Source organism: Rhinolophus hipposideros, assembly GCF_964194185.1.
Source record: "Rhinolophus hipposideros genome assembly, chromosome: X".
NCBI lineage: Eukaryota > Metazoa > Chordata > Mammalia > Chiroptera > Rhinolophidae > Rhinolophus > Rhinolophus hipposideros.
In genome coordinates this window covers 49,884,102-49,898,164 of record NC_138046.1, presented here as the reverse complement: position 1 = coordinate 49,898,164, position 14,063 = coordinate 49,884,102, and positions in this window count along the sequence as shown.

Genomic DNA, 14,063 nt, shown 5'->3' with positions numbered 1-14,063 from the left:
CTTAGTATAATTGTGCTTCGGTCAATTTCTGCATTTAGTTCTGTTAGTAGTTGCTTGGTATATTTTGGTGCTCCCTGATTGGGGGAATAAATATTGATTACTGTTATGTCTGCTTGTTGTATAGTCCCCTTTACCATTATGAAAGGACCATGTTTGTCTCTTGTTATCTTTTTCACCGTGAAGTCTGTTTCATCTGATATCATTATGGCTACACCTGATTTTCTCTGTGTACCATTTGCTTCCAGTGTCGATTTCCACCCTTTCACTTTGAGTCTATGCTTGTCCTTGTAGTTGAGATGTATCTTTCGGAGACAGCATATGGTTGGGTTTAGTTTTTGATCCAATCTGCTATACTGTGCCTTTTTATTTGTGAGTTCAGTCCATTTACATTTCGGGTGATTATTGATACGTGAGGATTTCCTGTCATTCTATCTTTAGTTTTCTGGTAAGGCTATGTCTCCATTGTTTCTTTGCTTTTTTGTTGTTGTCTATTATTTCTATGTGGTGGTATTCTATGATGTTTTCCTCTGTTTCTTCTTTTATTACAGTATATATTTCAGTTCTCGATTTTGTTTTGAGTGGTTACCCTTAAGTTTACATAAAAGAAATTTGATATTTATAGTATTCCATTTTCTTCAGCATGCTTACTTTCTCCATTCCCATATTCCAGTATAGGCCTTTACTCTCCCCTTTTTTATGTTGTCACAAATTGTCCCTGTTGATGGTGGTCAAATAGCCTCCTTTAGTATTTCTTGTAGTGCAGATCGTGTATTAGAAAATTCCCTCAGCTTCTTTATGTCTGGAAAGGTCTTTATTCCTCCTACATATCTAAAGAATATCTTTTCTGGATATATTATTCTTGCCTCATAATTTCTCTCTCAATAGTTTGAATATTGGTTATACTCCCTCCTGGCTTGTAGAGTTTTGCGAAAAATCTGATGCTAATCAAATGGGCTTTCCCTTGTAGGTTACCCTCTTCTTTTCCCTGGCTACCTTGAGGATTCTTTCTTTGTTGTTGATTTTAGGCAACTTCCATACAATGTGCCTTGGAGAAGGCCTGTTGGATTGAGGTAATTAGGTGTTCTATTTGCTTATCAGATTCGAGGATCTAGTTCTGTCCAGAAGTTGGGAAGTTCTCATCAACAATTTGTTTGAATATATTCTCTGTTCCCTTCTCTCTTTCTTCTCCTTCTGGTATTCCCATTATTCTTATATTGTTCTTTTTGATGGAGTCAGAAAGATTGTGGAGAGTTCTTTCATTTCTTTTAAGTCTCACGTCTCTTTCTTCTTCCATTTTTGTCATTTCCAAGTTTCTATCTTCAGTGTCACTGATTCTTTCCTCCATCTGGTCAACTCTACTACCTAAGCTGGTTATTTCATTCTTAATTTCCTGTACTGAATTCTTAATGTCCAGAATTTCTATTTGGTTCTTTTTAAAAATTTCAATCTCTTTCGCAAAATGCTCATGTTGTTCTTTGATTGTGTTTCTGAGTTCATTAAACTGCCTTTCTGTGTTTTCTTGCATCTCGTTGAGTTTTTTCATAACTGTAGTCTTGAATTCTCTGTAATTTAAGTCACATATTTCCATATCTTTAAGTTCCTTTTCTGGAGTCTTTTCACTTTCTTTCTGAGCCGTCTTTTTGCCTTGGTTATTCATGGCAATTACTGATTTATTATTTGTCTTCCTAGATGTCTACAGGAGTGGCTTCTACAACGGGTTGATAGGAAGAGGTCTTACTTTTTTTTCCAGTACTTGTTGGTAGAATGTTTTATTTTCTCTCCGACTGCAGCCTCTTTTTTTCTCTCTCACACGGTAGTGCTATGTTTCCTCTGCACTATTCCAGCTTCTCACACAATGGGGGGATTCCTTGGGAGACGGGCTTCTCCTCTGTTAATATTTAGCCTGGGTCACAGGGCACAGTGTCCTTGTGGGAATGTGGAGAGCTTTTGAAGTTCCAAAGCTCTTCCTGCACTAGATTCAGAGCCCATATGTTTCTGCAGTTCTGTTTACTCCTGCAGGGATCTGCCCAGATAGGTGGGGCCAGGGGCGGGGTGAGTTGTGAGAGGTGGCCCAGAGCAATGGTGGCGATCACCACCACAGCCAGTCCTGCTTCCACAGCTCCCTCCCCTGGCCAGAACTAGTTGGGCTGTGAATCTGTGTCTGCGGTCCACAGTTCTCAGAACAGCAAATTTTCTGTTCTTTTGATCTGACACTGCTACTATTCCGCTTCTAGCACCGGGCAGGTGGGGGCGGGGCGAGCTCTGGGAGGGTAGGAATGGGGTGGCTAGTCTTAGTGCCTAAGGCTTCTGTTCTCTGCTCACCAGTGAGGGCTTAAACCACCGTTTTCAGCCTTCTTCCCTCAGTCTTTTCTCTGAGGTCTGTGCTGTGAGCGTTGGGTTCAGCCATGTTAGATACTGCCCCCTCAGCCCAGTGGGTCATAAGCAGAGCCCTAGGAGTCCAAGTTCTTCCCTCTCCCGCAGCTGCAGTAGTTCCAGGATGCAGTGAGCTTGGAGCACTGAGCTAGGTCTGCGGCCTGCACCTGTGCGGCTCCACCTCCGCACTTCTCCCTTTTATCCTCCCCCATTCACGCGATTCGCCCACCTTTAGTTGAATTCCGTAATGGGCCTCTTCATCTTGCCTGTCTGTTGTGTAGGGAATCCTTCGTGGAGTTATTGTTCGATTAGTTGTAAATTCCAGGGGAGTTTTACAGAGGCTCACCTCATGCTGCCATTTTGATGACATCTCCAAAATGGGATTTTTAAAAACTCTTATTGCAACTTTTCTGTAATTCTGAACTTACGTCAAAGTCAAAACTTGAGAGAAAAAAAAAGAAGTGATTCTGAGATGAAGAAGTGGAATGGCAACTTCTTCTCAACCAGTTTTACTTTACTTGTAACTTCTTTCAACAAGTTTGCCTGTTAAGGCAAGTTCAGAGTAAGGACAGTGGTGGTAATGTTTGTATCTGCTGCTTTTGTACAGATGGGACAGATTTGTGCCAGTTTATAGCCTCAGAGGAAACCTCAAGTAGAAATAGGGTAAAGATACCAGAGAGGGAATATTGCTGGCATGGGGCGAGCTCCACATTGATGGAGCATTAGTCTTATGAGAATGGATAGATTCCCACATAAGAAGAAAGAAACCATGGAGCTCTGCATATGTAGGTAAGTTTGTATGTAAGAGGCTGCTGAGAGAACTTTCCCTCCTGACAGCTTATTTTATTTGTAAGTATAAGGCAAAGTCATCTACAAAATGTGAGAAGTGAGGTACCTACTTTGGAAAGTAATGTATAGCCAAAATATCTGTTCTGAGAAATAAGAGAGAGAGCTAAAGAGGGAATGTTGAGTTATCTCATACATGTATTGCTGAGGGCCCAGCTGAGTTTTCGGAGGAGTTAAAATCCAAACACAAAAACTGGCTTCTTTACAAAAGAACACATACTGATGGACTCACACTATGTAGATAACTATGCCTCCTACTCCACAAAGTTAGCCCTTCAGCATTCACATGGATGAACCACTAATTGTCAGTTTCTTGACCTATTCATCTCCCGTGATCTTTTCCCCTGACTCCATCTCAGCCACCTACTCCTATTTTTACACCCTGGACCTTATCATCACAAAAATTCTATCATCTCTGTTACTTTGATTTGAAACATCCCACTCCTCTGCTACCCATCCTCACTGTCAATACAAGTGAGCGTGCACGCTCAATACACACACACACACACACACACACACACACACACACACACACAGCCTGTCTAAGACCTCCAATCCATTGGCCATCACTTCTCACTATCCATCAGCCTCCTTCCTGACTTCATTTCATTCCTTAACCAGCCCTGTATCCATGTTTCATCCTTGCAAATACTCTCAATTCCCTTGGCTAGATTTCTGTATTGACTCTACTGGCAAAACTCGAACCCCGAATGAACTCTGCAATCTGCCTTTTTGGGGCCTGCCCTCAAGCTGCTGAATAGTGCAGGAGAGTATCACACAACCAAGCTCATTTGCTTCACATTCAGTTCGTGAACTTAATCCTCGAGAGAGCACTCAGTCCCTTCACTGTACTCAGAATCCCATTCCTTTTCTTTTTCTTAAGGAATCTTCTCCTTCAGCTATCTCCTTTCTCTTCTGCAACATCAGTATCTCCCTCTCCTTTGGATCATTTCCATCAGAGTCCGAGAATGTTCTAGTACTGCTGATCTTAAAATATAAACACTCTCCCTTGAGTGTATATCCACCTCCAAACTTTCATCCCATTTATCTATTCCCTTTTATAACCAAGTTTTCACATCTAGAGCTCTTCACACATGGCCTCCACTTCCTGCCTTCCCATTAAATCCTTGATGCATTGCAATCAGACTTCCACATCTCTCATTCCACTAAACAGCTCTTGTCGCCAATTACCTAGATATTGTCGACTCTAATGGGCACTTATTCGTCTTCATCTTAATCACCCTCTCAGCCGCATTCACCATTGTTGACTATGCCTTCCATTTTGAAATACACATCTGTCTTTTCTTTCTTGACACCACAATCTCATGGTTTTCCTCGTAACTTCTTAGCCACTACTCATTCTCCTTTGCTATCGCCTCCTCCTTTAGCTCATTTAAAAATATTGGTATTTGTCAGTGATCTGTTCTATACCCTCTTCTCTTTGCATTCTATAGTCTCTCATTGAGTGATCTAATCCATCCCCATAGATTTCAATACCATTTTCATTCTGATGACCTCCAAATTTAAATCTCCCAATCAGAGTTCTCCTCTGAGTTCCAGTTGTCCACTTGACACCTATATAGAGCTATCCCCCAAAGATCACACTTACCATCAAGCTTATTGCCTAAGCCAAAAATCTATGTGTCATCTTTGATTCTTTCTTTTCCTTTATCCTGTCCATATCTCACCCATCAGCAGACTGCATTTTCGTTACATACCTTAAAGCTAGCCACACTTCTCTATCTTCGTTGTCATCACTCTAACCTGGCCACTTTAAACTCTAGCCTAGATTGCAATATGACCTGATTTCTCTACTTGCATTCTTGCTCCCTCTAATCCATTCTCCCACAGGGGCAAAAGTGACCCTTTTAAAATGAAAGGTTATGTGACTATACTGCTTAAAATCCTTTAGAGTATCTAGAAATATACAAATTCTTTAACAATTGGCTGGAGCTTGGATAATATAGTTTTTGTCTTTCTGGCCTCACCCACTTCTTTCAGCCCCCACCCCCAGTCTCCTTTAAGTGCTTGAAACACACTAAGCTCTTTCTCAAGTTAGGTTCTTTGCACTTCCTCTTCCTTTTGCCTAGTACACTCTTACCACCATTTCTTTATATCCTTTCAGTATGAACTCAAATGTCAACTCCTTAAAGATGCCTTCCCTGGCTACTCTAAAGTAGATCCCTATGTTATTGTTCCTAGCTTCTTGTTTGTTTCCTTTGTAGAACTTACTATAATTTATAAATATTCCATTTATTTCCTTTTTTAGCCTGTCTCCTCTTTGAGCAGAATTCAGCAGGGATGGTTCTGGGGCAGGTTGACTAGGTCTGGAGGACTCCAGATGTCCCCACCAACATGACGGGATTTGGTGCTGGCTGTCAACTGAGATACTTTAATTCTCCTCGTTGCTTCTTTCTCCAGCAGGAGAGCTTGAACTTCTCCATATAGCAGATGTGTTCCAAGAAGGTGAAAACAGAAGCTGCAAGACCTCTGTAGGCTTAGCTTTGACAGTTTTACAGGATTACTCTTCTCCCATTCTATTAATCAAAGCAAGTCACAGGGCTAGACTAGATTCAAGCAGAGAGGGGAAAAATTCCTCCTCTTGATAGGAGGAGTAGCTGTCACATTAAAAAAGAGCATACTGGATGGGAGGAATTGTTACAGTCATATACTCTATCACACTCAAATATTCAAATGGCTCAGTCCTTAACCTCTTAAAGATTTTTGGGGCGGCTGGATGGCTCAGTTGGTTAGAGTGTGAGCTCTGAACAACAGGGTCGCCAGTTTGATTCCCACATGGGTTAGTGAGCTGTGTCCTGCACAACTAGATTGAAGACAACAAGCTGCCGCTGAGCTTCCAGAGGGGTGGCCAGATGGCTCAGTTGGTTAGAGTGTGAGCTCTCAACAACAAGGTTGCCAGTTTAATTCCAGCATGGTTTGGTGGGCTGCACCACCCACAGCTAAAGATTGAAAACAGCGACTGGACTGGGAGCTGAGCTGTGCCCTCCACAACTACCGTGCTTCCCCGAAAATAAGACCTCGCCGAACAATCAGCTCTAATGCGTCTTTTGGAGCAAAAATTAATATAAGACCGGGTCTTATATTATGTTAGATAAGACCCGGTCTTATATTATATTAAAATAAGACCGGGTCTTATATTAATTTTTGCTCCAAAAGATGCATTACAGCTGATGGTCCAGCTAGATCTTATTTTCGGGGAAGCACGATATTTTGAAGGACAACTACTTGGAGCTGATGGGCCCTGGAGAAACACACTGTCACCCAATATTCCCCAATAAAAAAAATTTTTAAAAAGATTTTTGCTCAAGTGACACCTTCTCAGTGAGGCCTTTCATGACCATTCTATATGAAATTATAATCCAACACTGTATATTCTCTATCGCTTTTCCTTGTTTTATTTTAACACTTCAGACAATGTTGCCACCCTATATACATAGATATACATATATATGTGTGTGTGTATGTATATATACACATATATATATACATATATGTATATATATAGATATATATATATATATATAGATATATATAGATATATAACTTATTTATTGTAAGTAATACAAGTTCCAAGAAGGCTGGAATTTTTGTATATTTTGTTCATCAATGTATTCCCAGAACCTACAGAGTGGCTGATGCATAGTAGGCACTCAATAATTATTGCTTAATGAATATGAGTTCGAAAATAATAAAACCAAAAAAATCTTTTTTTTGTTAGTTTCAGGTTTACAAAATAACATAATAGTTAGACATTTGCACCCCTCACAAAGTGATAACAGCCCTCCCCCAGTCTACTGCCCCTCTGACATCCTATATAGCTGTTAAAGTTCCACTGACTCTATTCCCTATGCTGTACTCCACATCCTGTGACTAATAGTTGACATTCAATATTATTCAGTTTCAGCTTCAGGTGTACAGCACAGGGGTCAGGCATCAACACCGTCCAAACCACATTTTTTGTTTGTTTGTTTTTCCTGAAATACTTAGATACTTAGTATAATCATATTGTAAGATTTTTATCTCACCAGTTTTCCCTCTTTGATAAGCCTTGAATAGTTTTTATCTGCCCAACAGCAAGTGAACCTGTACAATAAAGCAATGAGCTTTATTTTAGGAAAGCATGCATTATATCATTAAGGGAATTTGGGCAGTGTGGGGCGATCCTATAAGATGAGATGCAAGTTCTTATGAGATGAAATGCAAGGCCATTTTCAGCTCCTCATTTTGTGCCTTGTGTCCAATTAACATTCACTGGAAACAACTAGTTGAAGTTCCAGGGGCATTTTGTTTTTAATCTGGAAAATTGTTGAAGATGAAATTTCATTGGCCAGATGCAGAAAGAAAGCCAAGAGCTTTCTAGGACAGAGAAATTGTCTTTCAGAGAGAAGGCGATCTAAAGGTAGTATTATATATCAATTCCAGTTATCCCTGGTTGAGTTTGGAGATTGAACCAGTGCCCTAGCCTTGCCCAGACACAGACAACTGCTCTATGACAGAATGCAACAAAGAGTCCAAATATCTGACTAAGTGCAATGGAAATAATTAAAACTGGGAGATTTGAAAGCAAGGAAATATGTAGTTACTTTAAATTGAATGGTCTACTCAAGACACTGATGTTTAAGCTGAATTCTGAACAAAAAGGAATTAACTATGTAACTATCTTGGCAAAGGACACTCCAGGTCAGCCAACTATGGCCCTTGAACCAAATCCCATCTATAGCCTGTTTTTGTAAATAAAGTTTTATTGTTTATGCATTGTGTATGGTTGTTTTTGCATAGAGCTGAATAGTTGTGACAGAGACCATTCTCATAGCCTAAAATATTTACTGTTTGGCTAGTTACAGAAAAAGTTTGCTTACCTGTGCTCTAGATAGAGGGAACAGCAGATGCAAAGGTCTTAGGATCGATGAGCTTTGAGAGTTCAAGAAACAGAAAGAAGTACTGAATGGGTAAGAAGAAGAGTGGTATGAATCTTTCTTCAGATCAACATTAATCCCACTGGTCTGTAGTTTGCAGAATCCATATTTATTCCCCTTTTGAAAGCCATTCAGCTCAAGCATTTGAAGATCTGATACTCATACTTCTCCCATGTGTATGATTTCCCAAGATCACTGACATTGGTTCATTGATTTTATTTGCAGGTTCTCAGTAGCCTAGGGAGTACATAATTCAGGCCAGAAGATTTGAACTAATTTAGAGCATCACTCTTAACCCATTGCAGGTCAGTATCCTCTTAACAGGTCGATATTAACAGAAGGCACTATCTCCAATCAAGTGTCTTATTTTAAACTTGAATCCCACTTGACTTCATTTCAGTGATATTTTTGAGTTGAAATTTATTGTCATGGATCTTTTTTTTTAATTGTGTAGAAGATTTATTATCAAAGCATAATTTATAATAGCAAAGATTAGAAACCACCTAAATGTCCACCAGTACTGGAAGGACTAAATAAAAAAAATAGGACATCCCAGAAAATGATGTTATACAATCACACAAAAAAAGAATGCTAAAGAAAAATATTTATAACATTTCATAATAGTCATAATATTTTTAGATAAAAAAGTTTTGAATCAACAGGGACAGCAAGATACTATGGGGTGCCAAAACAATGTGTACACATTTTAGAGACGTTATCTATGTATGAATTTTTTTTAATTAATTTTATTGGGGTGACAATTGTTAGTAAATTTACATAGATTTCAGGTGTACAATTCTGTATTACATCGTCTATAAATCCCATTCTGTGTTCACCACCCAGAGTCAGTTCTCCTTCCATCACCATATATTTGATCCCCTTTACCCTCATCACCCACCCCCCACCCCCTTACCCTCTGGTAACCACTAAATTATTGTCTGTGTCTATGAGTTTTTGTTTCTCATTTGTTTGTCTTGTTCTTTTTGGTTTATATACCACATATCAGTGAAATCATAGGGTTCTCTGCTTTTTCTGTCTGACTTGTTTCACTTAGCATTATTCTCTCGAGATCCATCCATGTTGTCACAAATGCTCCTATATCATCTTTCCTTAACGCCGAATAGTATTCCATTGTGTATATGTACCACAACTTCTTTATCCATTCATCTATCGAAGGACATTTTGGTTGTTTCCATGTCTTGGCCACCGTAAACAAAGCTGCAATGAACATTGGCGTACACGTGTCTCTATAGAGAAATGCTTTTATATTTTTGGGGTAGATACCCAGGAGAGCGATTGCTGGGTCATATGGTAATTCTATTCGTAATTTCTTGAGGAACCTCCACACTGCCTTCCATAGTGGCTGCACCAGTCTGCATTCCCACCAACAGTGTATGAGAGTTCCTTTTTCTCCACAGCCTCTCCAACACTTGTTACTATTTGTTTTGTTGATGAAAGCCATTCTGACTGGGGTGAGGTGATATCTCATTGTGGTTTTCATTTGCATTTCTCTGATGATTAGCGATGTTGAGCATTTTTTCATATGTCTATTTGCCATTTGTATATCCTCTTTGGAGAAATGTCTCTTCAGGTCCTCTGCCCATTTTTCAATTGGGTTGTTTGTTTTTTTGTTGTTGAGTTTCATGAGTTCCTTGTATATTTTGGATATTAGCCCCTTATCAGAGGAACTGTTTGCGAAAATCTTCTCCCATTCAGTTGGTTGCCTCATTATTTTGTCAATAGTTTCTTTTGCTGTGCAGAAGCTTTTCAGTTTCATATAATCCCATTTGTTTATTTTAGTTTTTACTTCCATTGCCTTTGGAGTCAAATTCATAAAATGCTCTTTGAACCCAAGGTCCATAAGTTTAGTACCTATGTTTTCTTCAATGCAGTTTATTGTGTCAGGTCTTATGCTTAAGTCTTTGATCCATTTTGAATTAATTTTGGTACATGGTGACAGATAGCAGTCCAGTTTCATTCTTTTGCACGTAGCTATCCAATTCTGCCAGCACCATTTATTGAAGAGGCTGTCTTTCCTCCATTGTATGTTTTTAGCTTCTTTGTCAAAAATTATCTGTCCATATTTATATGGTTTTATTTCTGGGTTCTCAATTCTATTGCATTGGTCTATGTGTCTGTTTTTCCGCCAATACCAAGCTGTTTTGATTATTGTAGCCCTGTAGTACAAGCAAAAATCAGGGAGTGTGATACCTCCAGTATTGTTCTTTTTTTTTAATATTGCTTTGGCTATTCGGGGTCTTTTGTGGTTCCAGACAAATCTGATGATTTTTTGTTCTATTTCTTTAAAAAATGCCATTGGGATTTTAATGGGGATTGCATTAAATCTGTATATGGCTTTGGGTAATATGGCCATTTTAACTATGTTGATTCTTCCAATCCACGAGCACGGAATGTCTTTCCATTTCTTTGTGTCTTCTTCAATTTCTTTCAAAAATGTCTTATAGTTTTCAGCATATAAATCCTTCACATCCTTGGTTAAGTTTATTCCTAGGTATTTTATTCTTTTTGCTGCAATTGCAAAAGGAATTGTTTTTTCTATCTCTTTTTCTGAGATTTCATTGTTGGTATATAGGAAAGCAATGGACTTTTGTACGTTGATTTTGTAGCCAGCAACTTTACTATATTCATTGATTGTTTCTAATAGCTTTTTGGTGGAGTCTTTAGGGTTTTCTATGTATAGCATCATGTCATCTGCAAAGAGTGACAATTTAACTTCTTCATTCCCAATTTGGATGCCTTTTATTTCTTTCTCTTGCCTGATAGCTCTGGCGAGGACTTCCAACACTATGTTGAAAAGCAGAGGTGATAGGGAACAACCTTGTCGTGTTCCTGAACGTAGAGCAAAGGGCTTCAGCTTTTCACCATTAATTATGAGGTTAGCTGAGGGCTTGTCGTATATGGCCTTTATTATGTTGAGGTATTTTCCTTCTATACCAATTTTAGTAAGTGTTTTAATCATGAATGGATGTTGTATCTTATCAAATGCTTTTTCTGCATCAATTGATAGAATCATATGATTTTTGTCCTTTATTTTGTTTATGTGATGTATCACATTGATGGATTTGCGAATGTTGAACCATCCTTGTGCCCCGGGGATGAACCCCACTTGGTCGTGATGAATAATCTTTTTAATGCATTGTTGTATTCGATTTGCTAGAATTTTGTTTAGGATTTTAGCATCTGTATTCATCAGAGATATAGGTCTGTAGTTTTCTTTTTTTGTGTTGTCCTTACCAGGTTTTGGTATCAGGGTAATGTTGGCCTCATAAAATGAGTTAGGGAGTACTGACTCTTCTTCAATTTTTTGGAAGAGTTTGAGCAGGATTGGTATTAGATCCTCTTTGAAGGTTTGGTAGAATTCACTGGTGAAGCCATCTGGTCCAGGACTTTTGATTTCGGGAAGGTTTTTGATGACTGATTCAATTTCCTTACTGGTGATCGGCCTGTTAAGATTTTCCAGTTCTTCATGATTCAGCCTTGGAAGGCTATATGTTTCTAAGAACTTGTCCATTTCTTCTAAGTTATTAAATTTGGTGGCATATAGTCCTTCATAGTATCCTTGGATAATCCTTTGTATTTCTGTGGTGTCCGTGATAATTTCCCCTTTTTCATTTCTGATTTTGTTAATTAGTGTCTTCTCTCTTTTTATCTTAGTGAGTCTAGCCAAGGGTTTGTCGATTTTGTTAATCTTTTCAAAGAACCAGCTTTTTGTCACATTAATTTTTTTCTATTGTCTTTTTGTTCTCTATTTCATTTAGTTCTGCTCTGATTTTTGTTATTTCCTTTCTTCTGCTGACCTAGGGTTTCGCTTGTTCTTCTTTTTCTAGTTTTTTAAGGTGTAACATGAGGTTATTTATTTGGGATTTTTCTTGTTTCTTGAGATAGGCCTGTAATGATATAAATTTCCCTCTTAAAACTGCTTTCGCGGCATCCCAAAAATTTTGGTAGGATGTATTTTCATTGTCATTTGTTTCTATGTATCTTTTGAGCTCTCCTCTAATTTCTTCTTTGACTCAGTCGTTCTTTAAATGTATGTTGTTTAATCTCCATGTATTTGTGTTTTTTCCTGCTTTCTTTTTGCAGTTGATATCCAATTTCAAAGCTTTGTGATCAGAGAATATGCTTGGTATGATTTCAATCTTCTTAAATTTGCTGAGGCTGATTTTGTGTCCCAATATATGGTCTATCCTTGAGAATGTTCCATGTACACTAGAAAAGAATGTATAGTCTGATGTTTTAGGATGAAGTGCTCTATATATGTCAATTATGTCCAATTCATCTAATGTGTCATTTAGGGCTGCGATTTCGTTATTTATCTTCTGTTTGGATGATCTATCCATAGCTGTCAATGATGTATTTAAGTCCCCTAGTATAATTGTGTTTTGGTCAATTTCTCCCTTTAGTTCTGTTAGTAGTTGCTTGGTATATTTTGGTGCTCCCTGATTGGGGGCATAAATATTGATGACTGTTATGTCTTCTTGTTGTATAGTCCCCTTTACCATTATGAAATGTCCATCTTTGTCTCTTGTTATCTTTTTCACCCTGAAGTCTGTTTCATCGGAAATCATTATGGCTACACCTGATTTTTTCTGGGTACCATTTGCTTGGAGTGTCAATTTCCACCCTTTCACTTTGAGTCTATGCTTGTCCTTGTAGCTGAGATGTGTCTCTTGTAGGCAGCATATGGTTGGGTTTAGTTTTTTGATCCAATCTGCTACTCTGTGTCTCTTTATTGGTGAGTTCAGTCCATTTACATTTAGGGTGATTATTGATATGTGAGGATTTCCTGTCATTCTGTCTTTAGTTTTCTGGTAAGGCTGTGTCTCCATTGTTTCTTTGCCTTTTTGTTGTTGTCTGTTATTTCTGTGTGGTAGTATCCTATGATGTTTCCCTCTGTTTCTTCTTTTATTACAGTATATATTTCAGATTTGGATGTTTTTTGAGTGGTTGCCCTTGAGTTTATGTAAAAGAAAGTTTGATATTTAGAGTATTCCAGTTTCTTCAGTCCGCTTACTTTCTCTATTCCCATATTCCAGTTCAGGCCTTTACGCTCCCCCTTTTTATGTTTTGGTTGCCACAAGTTGTCCCTGTTGATGGTGGTCTAATAGCCTCCTTTAGTATTTCTTGTAGTGCAGGTCGTGTATTAGAAAATTCCCTCAGCTTCTGGATGTCTGGAAAGGTCTTTATTCCTCCTTCATATCTAAAGGAGATCTTTGCTGGATATATTATTCTTGGCTCATGATTTCTCTCTTTCAATAGTTTGAATATTTGCTTCCATTCCCTCCTAGCTTGTAGAGTTTCTGCTGAAAAATCTGATGATAATCTAATGGGCTTTCCTTTGTAAGTTACCGTCTTCTTTTCCCTGGCTGCCTTGAGGATTCTTTCTTTATCATTGATTTTAGACAGCTTCAATACAATGTGCCTTGGTGAAGGCCTGTTGGGATTGAGGTAATTAGGTGTTCTATTTGCTTTTTGGATTTGAGGATCCAGTTCTGTCCACAAGTTTGAGAAGTTCTCATCGACGATTTGTTTGAATATATTCTCTGTTCCCTTCCCTCTTTCTTCTCCTTCTGGTATACCCATTATTCTTATATTGCTCTTTCTGATGGAGTCAGAAAGTTCTTGTAGAGTTCTTTCATTTCTTTTAAGTCTCAAGTCTCTTTCTTCTTCCCTCTGTGTAAATTCCAGGTTCCTATCTTCGATGTCACTGATTCTTTCCTCCATCTGGTCAACTCTACTACCTAAGCTGGATATTTTATTGTTAATTTCTTCTATAGAGTTCTTAATCTCCAGAAATTCTATTTGGTTCTTTTTCAAGATTTCAATCTCTTTTGTAAAATGCTCATGGTGTTCTTTGATTGTGTTTCTGAGTTCATTAAACTGCCT